We start from the raw sequence: 16,932 nt of genomic DNA on the forward strand, positions 1-16,932 counted from the left end.
ATGAGAAATAGAGGTATGGTGATGTACATGATAAGTACAATGGGGCTTACTCCTAGTTAGGTGGGTATAAGATTGCAGCCCTTAATCAAGACAACCCAGTGTGTTCTTGGCTGAACATGAATTTAAATCTCTTAGTCCAGTAAGAGTCCCAAGTCATCAAAGGACAACTGTACTGTGTAAAAGCAATACTGGATGGTATTTTTGGTTTTTGCAGTTTATGGCCTCATACCTTTGCTTGCTTTCTGCCCTCTTAGCAGTGGAAGAATGGGCTTCTCCCTGCCGATGACTAGAGCAACAACCTTAGTAGAGATCTGCAAGATGCTGGCTTAGGAGAAGGTATAGGGTAGGAGAGAATTGGACTTCATAGCCACCTTTTTCATTTATATTGCTTCATGGTGAACATTTAAACTGTCACTCCTTTGATTCAAGGTTTACAGTTTTCCTGTTCCCTTTCTATAATTCAGACTGGGAACACGTCTGAAACATCTATCCATTTCTTTAACATCTCAATTGCTGTTCTATACCCTAAAATTACTGAGCTAGAGTAATAAATATCAATAAAATGAGATGTACTAGAATATTAACGTACCACAGTTTCAATTCTATAGGAAAGTGGTCTCCCTGCACATAAAAGTCACCAACACTTAGCTGTTTGTATTTGGTTTTACTGGGTTTTTACCTGCACTAGTTAATATTTTTCTACATTGTTGAGGCTTCAAGCCTTATTGCGGAGTAAGCTTCATTGAACAAAGTGAAACTGAGTACACAGGAACACACTATGGCTGCAGACCAGATTTCACTTATTAAAGAGTAAGTCCCTTAGAAGATTAAAAAAACAAAGCAGTGATAGCCACCAACTTGGATGACTTTAAAAAAGAATTAGCTTTATCATGCATGAATCTGCCTTATCAGTGACTGCTAGCCATGGTGGCTATGCTTTGCCTCTCTGGGTGGCAGCAGTTTGCTTCTGAATACCTGTTGCTGCAGAGTATAGTTGGCCATGGTGAGAACAGGTGGACGGACATTGAGCAGCTTCTTATGTTCTTAAATATGTATATGCTGCTTGGTTAAAATTACCGTATATACTCGCTCACTTGGAAGCAAATCTAATTAAACCCTTTGTGGGATTTACTTATGAGTAAATGCATAGGATCAGGGTGTGCAAGGTTATAATGCACAATCCATTTATGTTCTGGAGCTAGTGGCATTGTTGGTTACATCCAAAACAATTTCACTGATCTCAACTTCCCTGCTTTTCATTCTCCTTTAGCTTCCAAGCTGTAACTAACATTAGCCACACTCCAAGGAAACCCATTGAAATCAATGGACATGGCTAACTTGGGACCATTAATTTCAATTCTCTGAGTTAGATACAACCCATAGAACAGTATCCAGTGCACTTGTTCCATCAGTACAAGGATTTCTGCTTGCATGGTGGAACTCCTTCACTTCTTCCCCAAGTGTGCCCTCTCCACATCTGTTCTGGAGGGTTGGGGGAACCCTTAGAACAGATTTAGCGGAGGCATGGTGGGCAAAAGAGAGGGGAAAGTTCAATTGTGCAAGCAGAAATCCTTGCACTGACAAAACAAGACCCATAGCTCTACTTTGGATACAACCCATTGCTTGGTTTTGCATGCTTGTCCTACAGACACACACACTTTAAAGGGCAGGTGTGGAGGTGATCATGCCTAGGGGGATGCCAAGCACTATATTTGGAGGAAAGGGGAGGACAGCATGATCTTTGGAACCGTGGTGTGGCAGGCAAGGGTTAATCCTCTCCCTCCTGTGGTTCCAGTTTTGATCCACACAACACCAACCTACTTGTTTGACCCTGAGTGAGATTTAAACATGCTCATAATTTTAAAATGAACAACACCAACAGGACAAGTGATGAAGAAATCGTAGCTTGTACTCAGATGATTTTTCAGATATGTTTATCCTTGAGGACCAACAACACATAGAACAGGTAGGACTCTGAAATGATTTAATGGCCATAGTAAAGCAGTCACAGAAATGAGCCAAAGGTCAGTTATGGAGGTGTTTCTGTGTGACAGCAGTTGCACACTAGCCATTCAACTTAACCACCTCTAAAAAGACTGCAGCATGAAATGATTCATGGCAGCACTAGCTCTTACTATCATTATTTATCCACAAAACTTAATGCACAGTTGTTGTTAAAAGTCACCAACCTCGTCTCAAGGCATTTTTTATTTCATCTTTTCTGAACCAAGAACTTGCCTTATTTGTACTTGTTTTTAAACCAGTGGTGAAAGCTGCCATGGTTAGCCAGGTGCAGAGCACTCCCAAAACATTTTAACCACATCAATCAATGAGTTTAAGCATACCAGCAAAAGATGAGGGAATTCTGGCAAGATGTGCAATCCATTTCCATCACTGGTTTGCACACCGTGCAAGTTAAATCAGTTTCTGCAAATCTCTCTGTGAAATTTAACCTAATTGGTAGGCATTGCCGTTCCTTTGCTCACAAATGCAAAATTCATATTGGTTCAAAACATTGCTCATCCTCAGAGGAACCTGAAACAATACCATGTGACCAGAACTCAGCTTGCAGCTCAAATTTCAAATGCTCAGCTGGTGATAGAGCAAAAAGCTGTGATGATTTATACATTTTATGTGTAGTAGGTATGGACTTGCAGTCAGTAAGATTGACATTTTATTGATTCTGTGTGCATCTTGCTTTCAAGCACTGTTCTGGAAACTGGTAAACTTTATTGGCTTGCTGGATTGAAGTGAATCTAATGCTACAGTCTACTGTGTTACGTGTCCTTGCAAGGCCCTGGATATGCCAAACTGGACTGCAACATACAAGGAATGATTCAGAAGTTCCTTCTAAGTTACTATTGGTGGTTTGCTTATGTGGTTTGCTTATGTATTCTTAGCTACTCTGCTCACTGTGTTGCTATCTTCCTAAAATGTGTCTGGTTTTTGGTGTGTGTTTTTTTAAAGTTAGCCATGATTTATTAACTAGTAAAATGCCTGTCACAAGAATGGGTATAGGCAGGGAGGGCGGGTGCTTGCATATTATAAAGATCCTCCCTGGATATAGCACATCTCTGCATTCTGCTCTGCTCACAGAGACGCATGGGATGAGTGGAGACGCCTCAGGCCTGGAGGCCAAATGAGGCATCTCTGTCTGGTCTTTGGGCTCTTCCTTGGACACGCTTGTCCTCAGGCCGTACTTGTCTCCAATCCTGCTCCTCCATACCCTCCCTTGACCGCCTTTGCCTGACTGGAATGTGCCTTGAACTGTGACTGTGCCTCTTTGTTCCCTGGCTGGAAATCTCGGTACATGCAAACCTCTGATTCATCCTGACCTCAAGTGTCCAGTGCACTAGCTGCTTTTTTGCCTTTGTTCCCACCCACCACTGGCATGAAGCCCCACAAGGGAATGCAACCCTTGGGCTGAAAAATTCTTTGCCCGTGTTACACCCACACACCAGGAATGTTTTATCATCATGATTTTTATTTCTATATTCCACCTTTCCTCCAAGGCGCTCCAGGTGGGGTACACACTTCTCCCCATCTCCATTCTGTCCTCACAACAACCCTGAGTAGGGATTTGAATCTTGATCTCCCAGATCCTAGTCCAGCACTTCCCACTCCTCCTCACTGGCTCTCCACACAAGGATCCCTCTTACTGCAAGAATGGATCTGAAGGCATTTCTTTATCACGTTAAGTGTCTGGAAGAATGTTCAGAATTGATTCTACGATTATGTTGTATATTGGCCTTTGTCAGCCTAGTGCCCTCCAGGCATATTTGGACTTTGACTCCCATCAGCCACAGCTAGCTTGTGCTGACGGGGGATTATGGGAATTGTAGTCCAAACCTACCTGGAGGGCACCAGGTTGGTGAAGGCTGCTATATAGAACACACAGGATTCCATCTTCCCTCCTGGGGAGCCCAGGCCAGTGAGTGTGTGGGGTTTTCATCTTCATGACACTTGGGTGTGATATTTTCTTTTCTTACTGCTATTCTGACCAGCCATGTTAATGTCACATTTTTCCAATTTTCTACATCCTTTTTCCATTTTCATCATAAGTAGGACAAAATTAAGTTTTTAATATTTAGATTTTTAAGGCTATGTTTACTATCTTCACAAATTGAAGATTGGACTACACAATCTTTGTGATTTATCACTGTTAGTAATGGAATGACTATTGCACTTCTTTGCATTGCATTTCCTCTGACCTCATCATTTACCATCATCACTACCCCAAAAAGAATGTATGTTATCCTCCCTTCACCACAAAGTCCCAGGGCAGGTTACAGCAAGAGAAAAATACAAGCTTGAAATCAGTTAAAACATGTGCCTATACCAGCCACTTAGGAAAATCTTCATGCATTCAGTGAAGTGGATGGACTCTAGTCCACAAAAGCATCTGCCACATTGCATTTGACATTACGTATTTAAGGTGCCACAAGACTCTTTGTTGTGCATTAGGCTCTTGCAGAGAAAAAAACACACACCTGGAAACAACAGATTGATTCACCTTGAACTTGCCACAAGCCTTGTTTTAACTCCAGCAGTGCAGACTCACAGGTCCTAACTTAGGGCATGCTGCAAGCCCAGGATGGTTTGCATGCATCTTTTGGGCAACTGATTGACATGAAGTATAGAATGGAGCCTGTGGTTTGTCTTCTCTTTCTGGAAGGCAAATCGGCCTCTGTCAAGGTGGGTAATTGGCAGCACAGAGCAGCTGCTGCCTTCTTGCATTCAGCAATTGCAAGTTTGAAACTTTCCTGCTGCTATTTTTGGTGTGTGGCTCCTGCTGCACCCTAAGGCTATGAATTGGATTGTTCAGCCGTGTGTTAATCAGGCCGCATTCAGAAGGAGAATGTGGAGAGAATGAGAAAATGGATGCTTAAAAGCTTTCTAGCATCTCCTCTGAAGAGGCTGAGTGGCAGGCCTCCATGTGTTCCACCGCCAGCCGTACCCACTACTGTCAGAGCAGCTCCCCCCCCCCCACCTTCTTTCTTTGGGAGTCTGTGCCATTTGCTAGTCTTGTGTATGTGTGTGCCTGCAAAAAGAGAAAGGGGAGCACATGGCGCCTCTGATAAGATTCCCAGCCCAGCCTTGTTAGCTTTTCTGCTGCAGAAGGGCAGGAAAGCACGGCTAGGCTGTGTGCTCCCTCCCTCCCTCCCAGTCCCTGTTGCTGCTCCAAAGCTTTTTTGCTCCAGGCCTCGCTTTGGCAAGCTTACAAGCAGTCATTAAGCCCATCCCATCTATTTTAAACTCTGCCAGGATGGGAGAAAGGAAGGTTCTGTAAAAGGCCTTCCCTATTTATGGCTCTCTTAACAGCAGAAGTTTACCCACATCACATGGCTCCCTCCCTTATCCAGACTAGCTACATTTAAAGAGAAACTTGCTCAGGAGCTCCTTGCCGCACCCCAGGCCGCTCATTATTTCTTCTTTTTTTAAAAAAAAATTATTTCATTTGAGAGGCCCAGCATCAAGCCTGCCCCAAACTCGCTGGGGACAAACAAGCAATTTTTAGCCTTCGTGGGTGGAGCAAATTTTATATTTTGTAACTTGACTCCAGCAGCATTTGCTGTAATTTGAGGGCGAGGCACAGAAGGCTTCAGTGCTGGGTTTTGCTTCGCTGCCTCCGCCATAACGCTGAGCTCTGCCTTCCTTGGGGGAGCATTGCCTCCCACGAAGTTCAAGCGTGGCCTTGGGGTTTTTTTCTGGAGCCCTGTTGCGCTGAGCTGCTGTTGGCCAAGGATCCCTCTCCTGTGGTCTGATAAGACAATGTTGACCTCCCGTGTGCTGCGGATGCCTGTTCGCTTCCCTGCCGCATCTGCCGCTCTGTACATGTCATCCCAAATTGTGTTTCTGCAGCCAGTGACAGCTTCCACTAACCTACTTCCTTGATGTGATTATGAATACTGGGAGAACAGTCAGCTTGTGCTCTACCTGTCTCTCGTGATCAGGCAAAGGGGGTGCCGGGAAATTACCATCTCCCTCGGGATCTTTCTGCAGGATTATGTGATGGCAGCTCAATAGCTCTGTATGCCCATCACGGTCACTGGTAGGCCTTCCCTATTTTTGGTTCCATCCGAGCCTCTCTCCGAAGTTCAGTGGCAGACCTTTTAAAAACTCTGCCTCCTGCCGTGACTGCAAGGGCACAGAGGAGCAGCCTGAGCTGCTTTGTTGTGAAAGGCCTGGGTATCCCCCCCCCCCCCGCCGCCTTGTCGGCATTCTTCAAGAGCAGAAGAGGCTTCCCTTGCCCAGCAGAAATATTTGCCTTTGAACCACACAACTGAAGCAGAGCCAAGTGCCTGTCTTTTCCCTCTCTTCCCCCGCCCCCACTCTCCCCATCTTGGCTTTCCCACTCCTTAGAGTGTAGCTATAAAAGAAGCACATGCCAGACAGCAAATTGCCGAGCAGAGCCTGGATAAAGGGCAGGTGCAAGAGGAGTCGGGCAGGGAGTGGCCCATGATGCCAACGGTTAAACTAGGAGTTTAGGAAGAATTAGGAGCACAGAATTGCTGGCTGCATAGGAATGAGCTGAGTCAATAGATTAGACTTCTGCTACGTACTCAAGAACAGTAAAACTGAGTGACTTTTTAAAAAGTATTTGGCAAATTCATAGTGGGTAGATCTCTCCCACAATGGATGTCCCCATATTCCACATCCAAAGGCAGCATATCTTTTGGCTACCAACTGCTGGGGCCATATGAGAAGGGACAGGTGTTCTCCATCATGGCCTGCTTTGTCAGGAGCACTGGACTAAATGCAGCCTTGCCAAGGAAACCATTTTTACAGTCATTACCTTGAAGTGAAGGTTTGTACATGGCTAGTCTTTAAGACTGTAGGTGATCAGCTGTTCTGCATGCAGCCCAGTATTATGCACATTTACTTGACAGTAAACCCCACTGAGAGAAATGGCCTACTCTCAAGTAAGCATCAGAAATCTTATGATCAACAAGCCTGACCGTGTAATCCTGTGAATGTCTACTCTGAACTAATTCCCAATGCATTTGATGAGACTCCCAGGTAAGTGTGTGTAGAAATGTGGCCTTAATGCACAGTAAAAGGCAGAAACGTTTCACTCACCATGTATTGTTGAACTATGTGTCATCATGTTAGGATCATATTAGAGATTCCTATAGAGTGTCTCAGTTCTACACCTTAGAATTAAACACTGTTACCCTATTTAATATGAATCCAATAGGTAGAAATCCCATTCTTAAAGGAAGTATGTTTCTTTCTGTTCAGCTACAGTATCTCTCCTTTGGATCCATTTCCTTTTTTCACCAAGCTGACTAGCAATCTGCTTTCAGGGTTAAGTAATCTGCTAGTCATACATCCTCACAATATTCTTTTGAATAAGCCAAGACTGGTTTTGTTTTTAACTTTTAAAAAAGATTTCCCAGACACAATTTCTATTTATGTTAAATGATGAGTCTAATATTTTTCAGGAAACTACACCGCTGAAAACCAATGAGGAGCAGCCACAGCAGCCGTAACATCATTACACATATTTTCATATGAATGGACATCATGCATGTCCCTACTTCACCTCTGTTTTCTTTGGTTATCAAGCCCAGGATATCCTTCCATGGTAGTCTGTGCACCATAAAGCAATACCATACTTCACAGAAGTCATCTCACACATTATTATTACTATTACAGTGGTACCTCGGGTTACAGAAGCTTCAGGTTACAGACAACTTCAGGTTACAGACTCCGCTAACCCAGAAATAGTACCTCGGGTTAAGAACTTTGCTTCAGGATGAGAACAGAAATCATGCTCCGGCGGCATGGCAGCAGCGGGAGGCCCCATTAGCTAAAGTGGTGCTTCAGGTTAAGAACAGTTTCAGGTTAAGAACAGACCTTCAGAACGAATTAAGTTCTTAACCCGAGGTACCACTTATGTCTATGTGAATGTCATTCAGGCCAGTTTTCTCCATACAGCTGCAGTACACAATACTTACCATTGGTATGGATGACATGAGCTTTATGGTAGAAGTATGATAGGCTATAGGCTACCTTAATTCTGCTCCATAAATGCCAACAACAAAAAGGTATCATTGATTAACAGTGGTGGTGGGGAACCTGTGGCTCCCCAACTGTTGATGGGTTACAACTCCCACCAGCCCCAGCCAGCTTAGCCAAAGGGGGGACTTGAGACTAGCAACATCTGGGGCAACAGGTCCCTCCCCCGTCAAACAGGGCCTCAATGGAGGAGTGAGAGGATGGTGTGTGGGAATGATGGGTGTTCAGCCTTTCAGCTCGGTGTAATAGTCCAGTAGAGAGGCTATCAATGATGAGCTGGATCTGGCAAGTGGCAATTTAGAAAAGACATGGGTGTGTCAGGAGAGGCCATATTGTATGGGAAGTTCGGCAGGGTGATGAACGGGAATAGAGAGATAGCATTGCAGTCAAGGCTCCTGGCCAGGTTTTCTGGGGTGGGTCTCCCCGTTTGGCCTGCTGTCTGCTACCCACACTGAGAAGATTGTTCTACAGGCAGCTGTTCTCCAGCTGATCCCTGACAACAGAGCTGTGTCTGAGATCCATCTCTGAGAAGCTCTGAGCTTGGTGGGAAAGGATTACCCTCTGGCATTGGGAACCCAACATTTGTTGCAAACACTGCTCCAAGGAATGGGCTTGGAAAGACAAGCAAGGGGTTCCTAACAAGTATGTCTTTCCCCAAAGCTCTTTCTGCAAAGCAGGCCAGAATCCTACACAGCAGCTGTTGCAATCCAGTGCCAATTCCCAACAGCTCTGCCAAGCCCCCAGTCTACTCTTTGTATGCATCTTACCCCTGCACTACTAACAAGGGGCATGAACCAAACAAAGTTAAGCAAATTTAGGCCCTGTCAAATTATATGAAAGAGATGTTTAGCTCCACATTGAACCTAACGGACATACATGGCCCCAATCCAACCATTTATTTATTTATTTAGAAAAGTAAGAGATGAAGATTTGTACAGTAGAAAAACAAGAGGGTCTGGCCTTGGTCTAACACAGCCTGTACACAGTAGCAGGCTGCACAGTTGCTATTGAGTGTAAAAAATTATGCCAAACTGATAGCCCCTATATGAGCTTAGACCAGCCTTCTGCAACCTGGTGCCCTCCAAAGGTTTTGAACTACAACTCCCATCATCCCTGCCCATTGGCTGTGCTGGTTGGGTGTTGTAGCCCAAAACCTATAGAAGGCTGGGTTCAAAATTGTTTACCTCCTAAGGCAGAAGCACACCACCTGAGATCATTCAAGTGATGATAGGTGGTATGACAGCTGATGTCACAGACTGTATGTCTGGCAATATGTCTAAGGTCTAGATCCAGAAATGGGCAATTCTGGGTGCTGGATGTGCACCCTCTTGTAACCTTCTTTGCTCATATGGCCTGATCCAGAATCATCATTTGGTGCAGCAATAAACTTGCTAGCACATTTGCAAAGCTAAGCAGGGCCTGGTATGGTTTCAAATTGGATGGGAGGACCGTGTGTTGAGATTCCTACATTGCAGGGGGTTGCACTAGATTACCCTTGGGATACCTTCTAACTCTACAGTTCTATGATTCTATGAATTGCCATCACTGAACTATTTTATAATCTCTCAGCTGTCAATAATTCCAACAGAGTTTACAACTAGATGATCAGCACACTTCTATGTCTAAGCAGAAATTTATCCCATTAAATTAAATGGGGTTTACTCCCAGATGAATGTATAAGATTACAGCCTAAAGCTAAAATCCTATATTTATTTACCTGGAAATAAACCCTATTGAAAACAACAAGTCTGGGTAGACCTGTATAGGTGCTGCAAATGTTGAAAGAGCAGAAGTTATAAGAATTGATTGGTTTCTTCCAAATAATTTAAATCAACAGGACTTGTGATAAAAAGTAGAGACCAGGAGAAGAACATTTCTGGTCAGATCTCTTAACATGTACAAACCAGAGATGGCAGATAAATACCCCAAAGTGACAAGGAGAGGCTTACTCTACAAGAGGCATAGTAACAAATCAGATATTACACTTACATACAATAGAAGCAAGCCATAATTTATCTAGAATTGTTATTAAGTTTAGAGTTGTTCTAAATATAGGCCAGTTTGAAATATTAATATGGAGCAATGGCAGAATGAATACTGTATAATGCTTTGCACTACCACATAAGGTAAAGGTAAAGGTACCCCTGCCCGTACGGGCCAGTCTTGACAGACTCTAGGGTTGTGCGCTCATCTCACTCTATAGGCCGGGAGCCAGCGCTGTCCGCAGACACTTCCAGGCGAGCCAGAGCCGCACATGGAAACGGCGTTTACCTTCCCGCTAGTAAGCGGTCCCTATTTATCTACTTGCACCCGGGGGTGCTTTCGAACTGCTAGGTTGGCAGGCACTGGGACCGAGCAACGGGAGCGCACCCCGCCGCGGGGATTCAAACTGCCGACCATGCGATCGGCAAGTCCTAGGCGCTGAGGTTTTACCCACAGCGCCACCCGCGTCCACTACCACATATGTGCACTACCACATATTCTTCTGCAATTAAGCAACTTTCAGACAAGGAAGCTGTTTCACTGCATTCTTAATAAAACTACTGTTTGGTTACCTTTTAGATCTCTGGACCGCTGTAGTGTGTAAGACATATTTTCCAGGTCTGAAAAGCCTAGTCCTCTCTCATTTAATTTAATTTTCTGGTTGACTATAGGGATGTTTCAATTAGTGAAAGACAGATGCACTTTTACAAAGAACTCTGTAATCAATATAAACATACAAAGTTGGCTTCTAATGAAATCGTTCATTGGGCCATCTAGAAGCATTCTCTTTACTCTGACTCGGAACATCTTGGGCAGAGGTCCTTCTCAGTCGTGATATTGGAGATCTTTCCCAATGAAAATCAATGACTAAAGCTTTGCTGAAGATGCCAGAGGACTTTTACCACTTGGTTCTGGACGGCTACATTTCCCGCAGATCCACTCCAATAATAAGTGAGGAGGCATAGCTCAGCAGGAGAGCAAATGCTTTTCATGCAGAACATCCCAGGAACAATGCCCACCATATCCAGTTGAAGTATTTCTCGTAGCAGGAATCAGAGGGGAGGGAAGAATGTTGCATGGGATGTGGAGAGCTGCTGCTAAGCAAAGTAAACAGTGCCAAGTAGACCAATGGCCTGACCGAATAGGGCAGCTTCATATGGGGAGAATGTGGTTAATAGGCCTACAAGACTAGGCTTAAACCAAATGCACTGCCTAGGATGCTTTTTTAAAAATTAAATACAACACATAAAAATTGTTTTTAAGAAAAACGAAGAAAAAAATACTTTAGTGTACATTAACATATGGGTGGCTGTTTTGAGAGAAGCTAAATAACAGCATGTCTATTTCTGCACACATGACACCATGACACCATGAAATATGATAACAGATCTATAAATCCACTCTGTTGGTTTGCATGGCATTTCTTTAATCTGCACAAAGAGGAATGCTGTACTATTTTCTATGCACTGAATGTGGATTTGCTCTTTTTTTTTTTGGTATGTATGTATCAGGATCCTTTAAGTGAGGAATGGGAAAACTGTAGTACTTCCTATATTGTTGACCTCCAGTTCCCAGCAGCTCCAGGATCATGGCCAATGGTCAGGGGTGATGGGAGTTGCAGTCCAACAACATCTGGAGGGCTGCAGGCTGGCCATGCCTGCCATAGGCAATGACATTTGCAGAAGAACAGTTCCATATGATACTGTGCACTATGGCTCTCATAATGTTGTTGGACTACAACGCCCATCATCCTTGACCATTCCTGCTGACTGTCGCTTATGGGTGTAAATTCAACCACAGATTCCCCACTCATGCCCTACCACAAGAGTAGGGTAGCTGAATCAGGAGGATAAGTGTTCTAAAGCGGATATGACCAAACTAACAAAAGCTAAATATTAAGCTTAAAATGTACTTCACACATGGATCTTCTTTGCTCAACAACAGCTTCAGACTATTTGGCATGTATGCATGAGCCATTATAGATCAATCGCCACAGACAGGACTTTCATACCACTTTACATTTCCTCAAACACACTGCTTTTCAGTAGAGTCAGTTGATATATTAAACTGTGATTGGCTGAGTGCTAAGCAGTCACATGATAGATACATGCATGTGTGAGCTGGCTTTGTTCAAGTGCGGGTGGGGAAACAAACTTTATCCGACAGTACAATATCAAGGTGAATAACGTCACTGGCCACATTGTAACCAAATAAAACAATAAAATGATGTGATAGACACAAATTATTAGAAAGCTACTAACTGCCAAACTGAAAAATCACTGAACTGCAAAAAACGTAAGGCTATACCCATGTGTATTCCTTTAGATATGGGAAGCGATTTGCACCCAGAGGTAAGTAGATGCCCTGCACTGCCATCAACCTCAAGTTTTTGCATATATGGAAGTCTTTATGAAAGTAGGCTTACTCCTAGCACCAGTGGCGTAGCGTGGGTTGTCAGCACCCGGGGCAAGGCAAGTAATTTGCGCCCCCTAACCCGTGGATTTGCTCCCCCTAACCCTAACCCCCAGATGTTGCGCCCGGTGCGGCCGGGGCCCCCTGCACCCCCCACGCTATGCCACTGCCTAGCACAAGAACAGGAGTGATTTAGCTCACTTCAGAAAGTAATTGTCACTCTTTAGGTATTTCTGCACACTAATGATACAGCTTTGTCTATTCATAAACCAGATGAAAGTAGTTCGGATGCCTGATTATCGTCTTCCAAAGCAACTACTCTATTCCCAGCTTAAGAATGGAAAGTGAAATACCAATGGACAACAAAAGAGGTTTAAAGACACTCGCAAGGCAAATTGGGGAAAAAATGTAGTATAAGCCCTGATAGCTGGGAAACACTGGCCTGTGAGTGCTCCAACTGGAGAACAGCCTTTACCAAAGGTGTTGTGGACTTTGAAGAAGGACAAACGCAGGGCAAAAAGGAGAAACAAGCTAAGAGGAAGGCGCGTTTGGCAAACTCTCACCATGATCAACTCCTGCCCAGAAACCTATATCCCCACTGTGGAAGGATGTGTGGATCCAGAACTGGCCTCCACAGTCACTTACAGACTGTGTTCATGGAAGACTATCTTACTCTGCTACCAGTGATCGCCAAAGAGAGAAAAGAGGTTAGCACTTGGGTCTCACTTAAAAATATCTCCACTTGATGTTTGAGGAAACCTACCTATCCAATGAGGTTATACATCTGAAGAACTGGGCTCTGGCCCATACACACTTGCACCAATATACATTTGTTAGTTTTCACAGTGCCACAAAACTCTTTGCTGTTTTTGCTGCAACACACTTAGCACCTCTGGAATTCATCCCTGCAGTGGCATCTTTGGGGAAAGGGTGACCTCTTTTGAGAAAGCCTGGTACTGCACTTAGCGATCAAAAGTCAACTCCCTTTGAAATTCCTTCCCCTTGGTTATTAGACAGGTGTAGTCATTGTTGTCTCTTTGGTGCCTGACTTTCCTCTTTCAACAAGCCTTTAAGTGGAGGTCTTTCCCAGTCTGCATCTGTATTGGAATTGTTTTGAAAATATTCATACTGTTTTATCACTTGTTGTTTATCATCCTGGGTTCCTTTGAGAGGACAGGTGGGATATAAATTGAATACAAATAATAATAATAAATAAAATCATCACCATCATCTCACACTAATGACAGTTCATGCTACCCAGAAAGTATAAGAACAGGCTGCACTCCCTTCCATTCCACCCTTCAGAGCCTCCATAAATAACTGATTTGACTACTGGACTGAAATGTACCTAAGTAGAATGGTAAGCACTTGGAAAATTTACAGCAACATCTTGAAGCTAGTGGTTGCCATCAACCACAGTCACCATCCATTCAGCATGTTTTTAAGCTTATTTAAGAAATGAGTTCTAGTCCAAGTTTCCTTTAAAAAAAGGGGGGGGGAGTTGCAGAGCTGGTTTGGTAGGGAAGGGGACTAAAGTTAGCCCTCACACCCCTCTTTGAACATTTTTGTCATAAACTGGCAGGACAAGGAGGAAGAAGAGGACCCTGGTAAGGGGTGTAGCTGGGGCTGGGACACACCAGGGCAAGCAGGGGATGGGGAAGTAAGTACTCACAGGTTGATGAAGGCTGCTGAAGGCATGGAAGTCAATGCACAGGAACCAGAAGCAGCAGAACCCATCACCAGAGCCAGAGGGGCCCCAGTCTTCACGAATACGGTGGACTCTGAGGAAGAGGGAGCAGCAAGAGTGGCACTCCAGAAGGCTGAGGCAGGCAAGGGCTGCCAGGTGGGGCTCGCTAGCTCTGGGAGGAGGTGTGTTATTCATCAGTTGGAATAGGCTTGGAACAGGTGAAGGTCGCATGCCTCATCAAGCCAGGTGCTGCAATCAGCATGTAAAGTACAAAAAGCAAGCAGAGCTGAGGTGCTGTGTCTGCTCAACTGCCCATGTTTATAGGCCTCTATGGGATTGTGCTTTGACTCTGGACTGTATCGTGACTGCTGGACTTCAGACTTGGCCTACTTGGATTGACCCTGGACTGCATTTCCTGACCTTTGGACCTTGGACTTGACATACTGACTTGCTGCCAGGTAGGCCAGGGGTTCAGGACAATTTTTTGTCAGCTTCAAAACAAAACAAGAAAAAAGGCCCGGCTGCTAAATCAGCATGGGTACTTGTGCACATGGCACCCATTTCTCATCCGCTTGGCAAAACTGCAGTAAATGATGCTTCTGAAAACCATCAACTCCTAGATCAGAGGTGGAGAACCATTTTCAGCTGCAGAGTCACATTCCCTTCTGGGCAACTTGGCGGGGAGGGGCGGGGGCACACACAACAGTGCTAGATGAGAGGCAGAGGCAAATGGGGTAGAGCAATGAATGTAAACACCATCTTTTTACCACAGGCTAGTTTCTATGCACAATCACACACACACACTTCTGTCTTCCATCTAAGCGAGCAAGATGCATTATCAGCATGGTCATAGCCGGGGGGGGGGGGGGGCAGCTGCCCCCATCACTAAAAAATCACTACAATTCAATAAAAATATGAGGTTGTGCCACCTAACAAAAGTCTGCCCCCCTAACAAAAATCCTGGTTATGCTCATGATTATCATGAGTTCAAGGACACGTTCCAGCCAAGCAAAACCACTCAAGGGAGATGCAAAGCTGGCACAGTTGTAGCTGTGGCTGGGAAGGGGTTGTAGCCTTAGGAGAATCACAAGGGCCAGACAGACTTAGAGGGCCATGTTCCGCTCCTGGGGTTCTTCAACCCTGTCCTAGATGGATCAGGGCCCCTTTTTATTACATATGATGTTCTAATAAGCAGTGTTTAGTTAACTGGGAATGAAGTGTAATTTTACTTCATCAAATTTATAGTCAGTTCTTCCTCCCAAAAGGAAGCCCAAGACAACTAATGGCATAAAAATATGAAGCATAATAAAAGTTAAAACAAAAATCAAAACAGCATTAAACGACATCTGTTAATACTTTCAATGCAAAAATGTATCACAAAACTACCTCTGAAAGGTCTGGGCAAATAAGAAGAGTTTTTAAAATTCATGTGATTGTGACCAGAGTGTGGGCTTGCCTGGTTTCCCCTGGGAGGGCGTTCCATAAACAGGGTACCACCATCAGGAACACCCTGCTCATTCTGCTATCCTCCTTGTCACTCTCACTGATGGGATAATGAACAGGGCCTCTTTCTCTGATTGCAAACTCTGGGCTGGATTTTACTCCTTCAAGTACTTTAGTCCCAAGTAATGTAGAGCGTTGTACACTAGTCATGATCCCTTTCACCAACAGCCAGCTCTGAGAACGGGGTTGATACGATTCCCAGCTTACTATTCCATACAACAGCCAGGCAGCGGCAATCTGCGCTAAAGTTGTTTCCAGACACTTTTTTAAGTGTAGTCCCATGCAAAGTGCATTGCAGTAGTCTAATGTATCTCATCATCTTTGAAATAAGGTGCTTTGGGTTTCAGAAGTGCAAATTACTGTGCCAGCTGAAGGACTGCAATGTCTAGTTGGCCTTTAACAAAGCAGACATCTCTGGGAAGTTCTTTTTCCCTCCTCCTACACAAATACTTAACATGCTTTCCTTCCTCCTCCTCCTGATTCAGCTTCACTGCCAGCCTTTCCTGGGATCGAAAGAACAGTCCACAGTACTAAAGTGACGCATTCCAGTAGCCATGTTAGTGGCAGCAACAGCAGTGAGTTTTGCACCATGTTAAAGGTTGACAGATTGTGGCATAACCCTACTTTCTATAAAGCTGTCTTTATGCTCATTCAGGCCATTGGTCTGCTGTCCAGAACTGTTTGTTCTGCATAGCTTTCCAGAGTCTCAAGCAGAGGATTCCCAAGCAGTGGCGTAGCGTGGGTTGTCAGCACCCGGGGCAAGGCAAGTAATTTGCGCACCCTAACCCTAACCCCCAGATGTTGCGCCCGGTGCGGCCGGCCCCCCTGCACCCCCCACACTACGCCACTGTTCCCAAGGATCCTTTAGCAGTCAGAAAAGCACCCAAAAAACCTGTGTGCAGGAACAGAGCCTGCCATTGCCCAGTTAGAATGGGGTGGGGCAAGATTTGCGAGTGAGGGTTGTTTTGTGTGACTAAAATCTTCCCCAAAAAGCCACCTTCCAAAATAAATTACCCCAGCACTGAACTTAGTAACTGTGTAACATACGCTAGTATGTGAAAGCCTATCCAGGCACATATATACTGTATATGTAAGTGTGTGTGAACATATGCTTATTTTATCTGTTTTTCATTGATAAGTCTTTTTGCTTTTATGTCCACCGCTTAGAGGGTTAATATTATTATTAAGCGGTTTATACATTCTCCTGAGTAAACGAATAAACTCTCCTCATAAAATGCCGCTTCAAAGAGCGCAATTCAAGGCGTTGTTGCTGTACTAAGAATTCGAATAGCGCTGTATCCTTCCGCCCATTCCCCCTCCCCCCA

The sequence above is a fragment of the Podarcis liolepis genome (genome assembly GCF_965112155.1).
Source record: "Podarcis liolepis genome assembly, chromosome: 2".
Classification (NCBI taxonomy): Eukaryota; Metazoa; Chordata; class Lepidosauria; order Squamata; family Lacertidae; genus Podarcis; species Podarcis liolepis.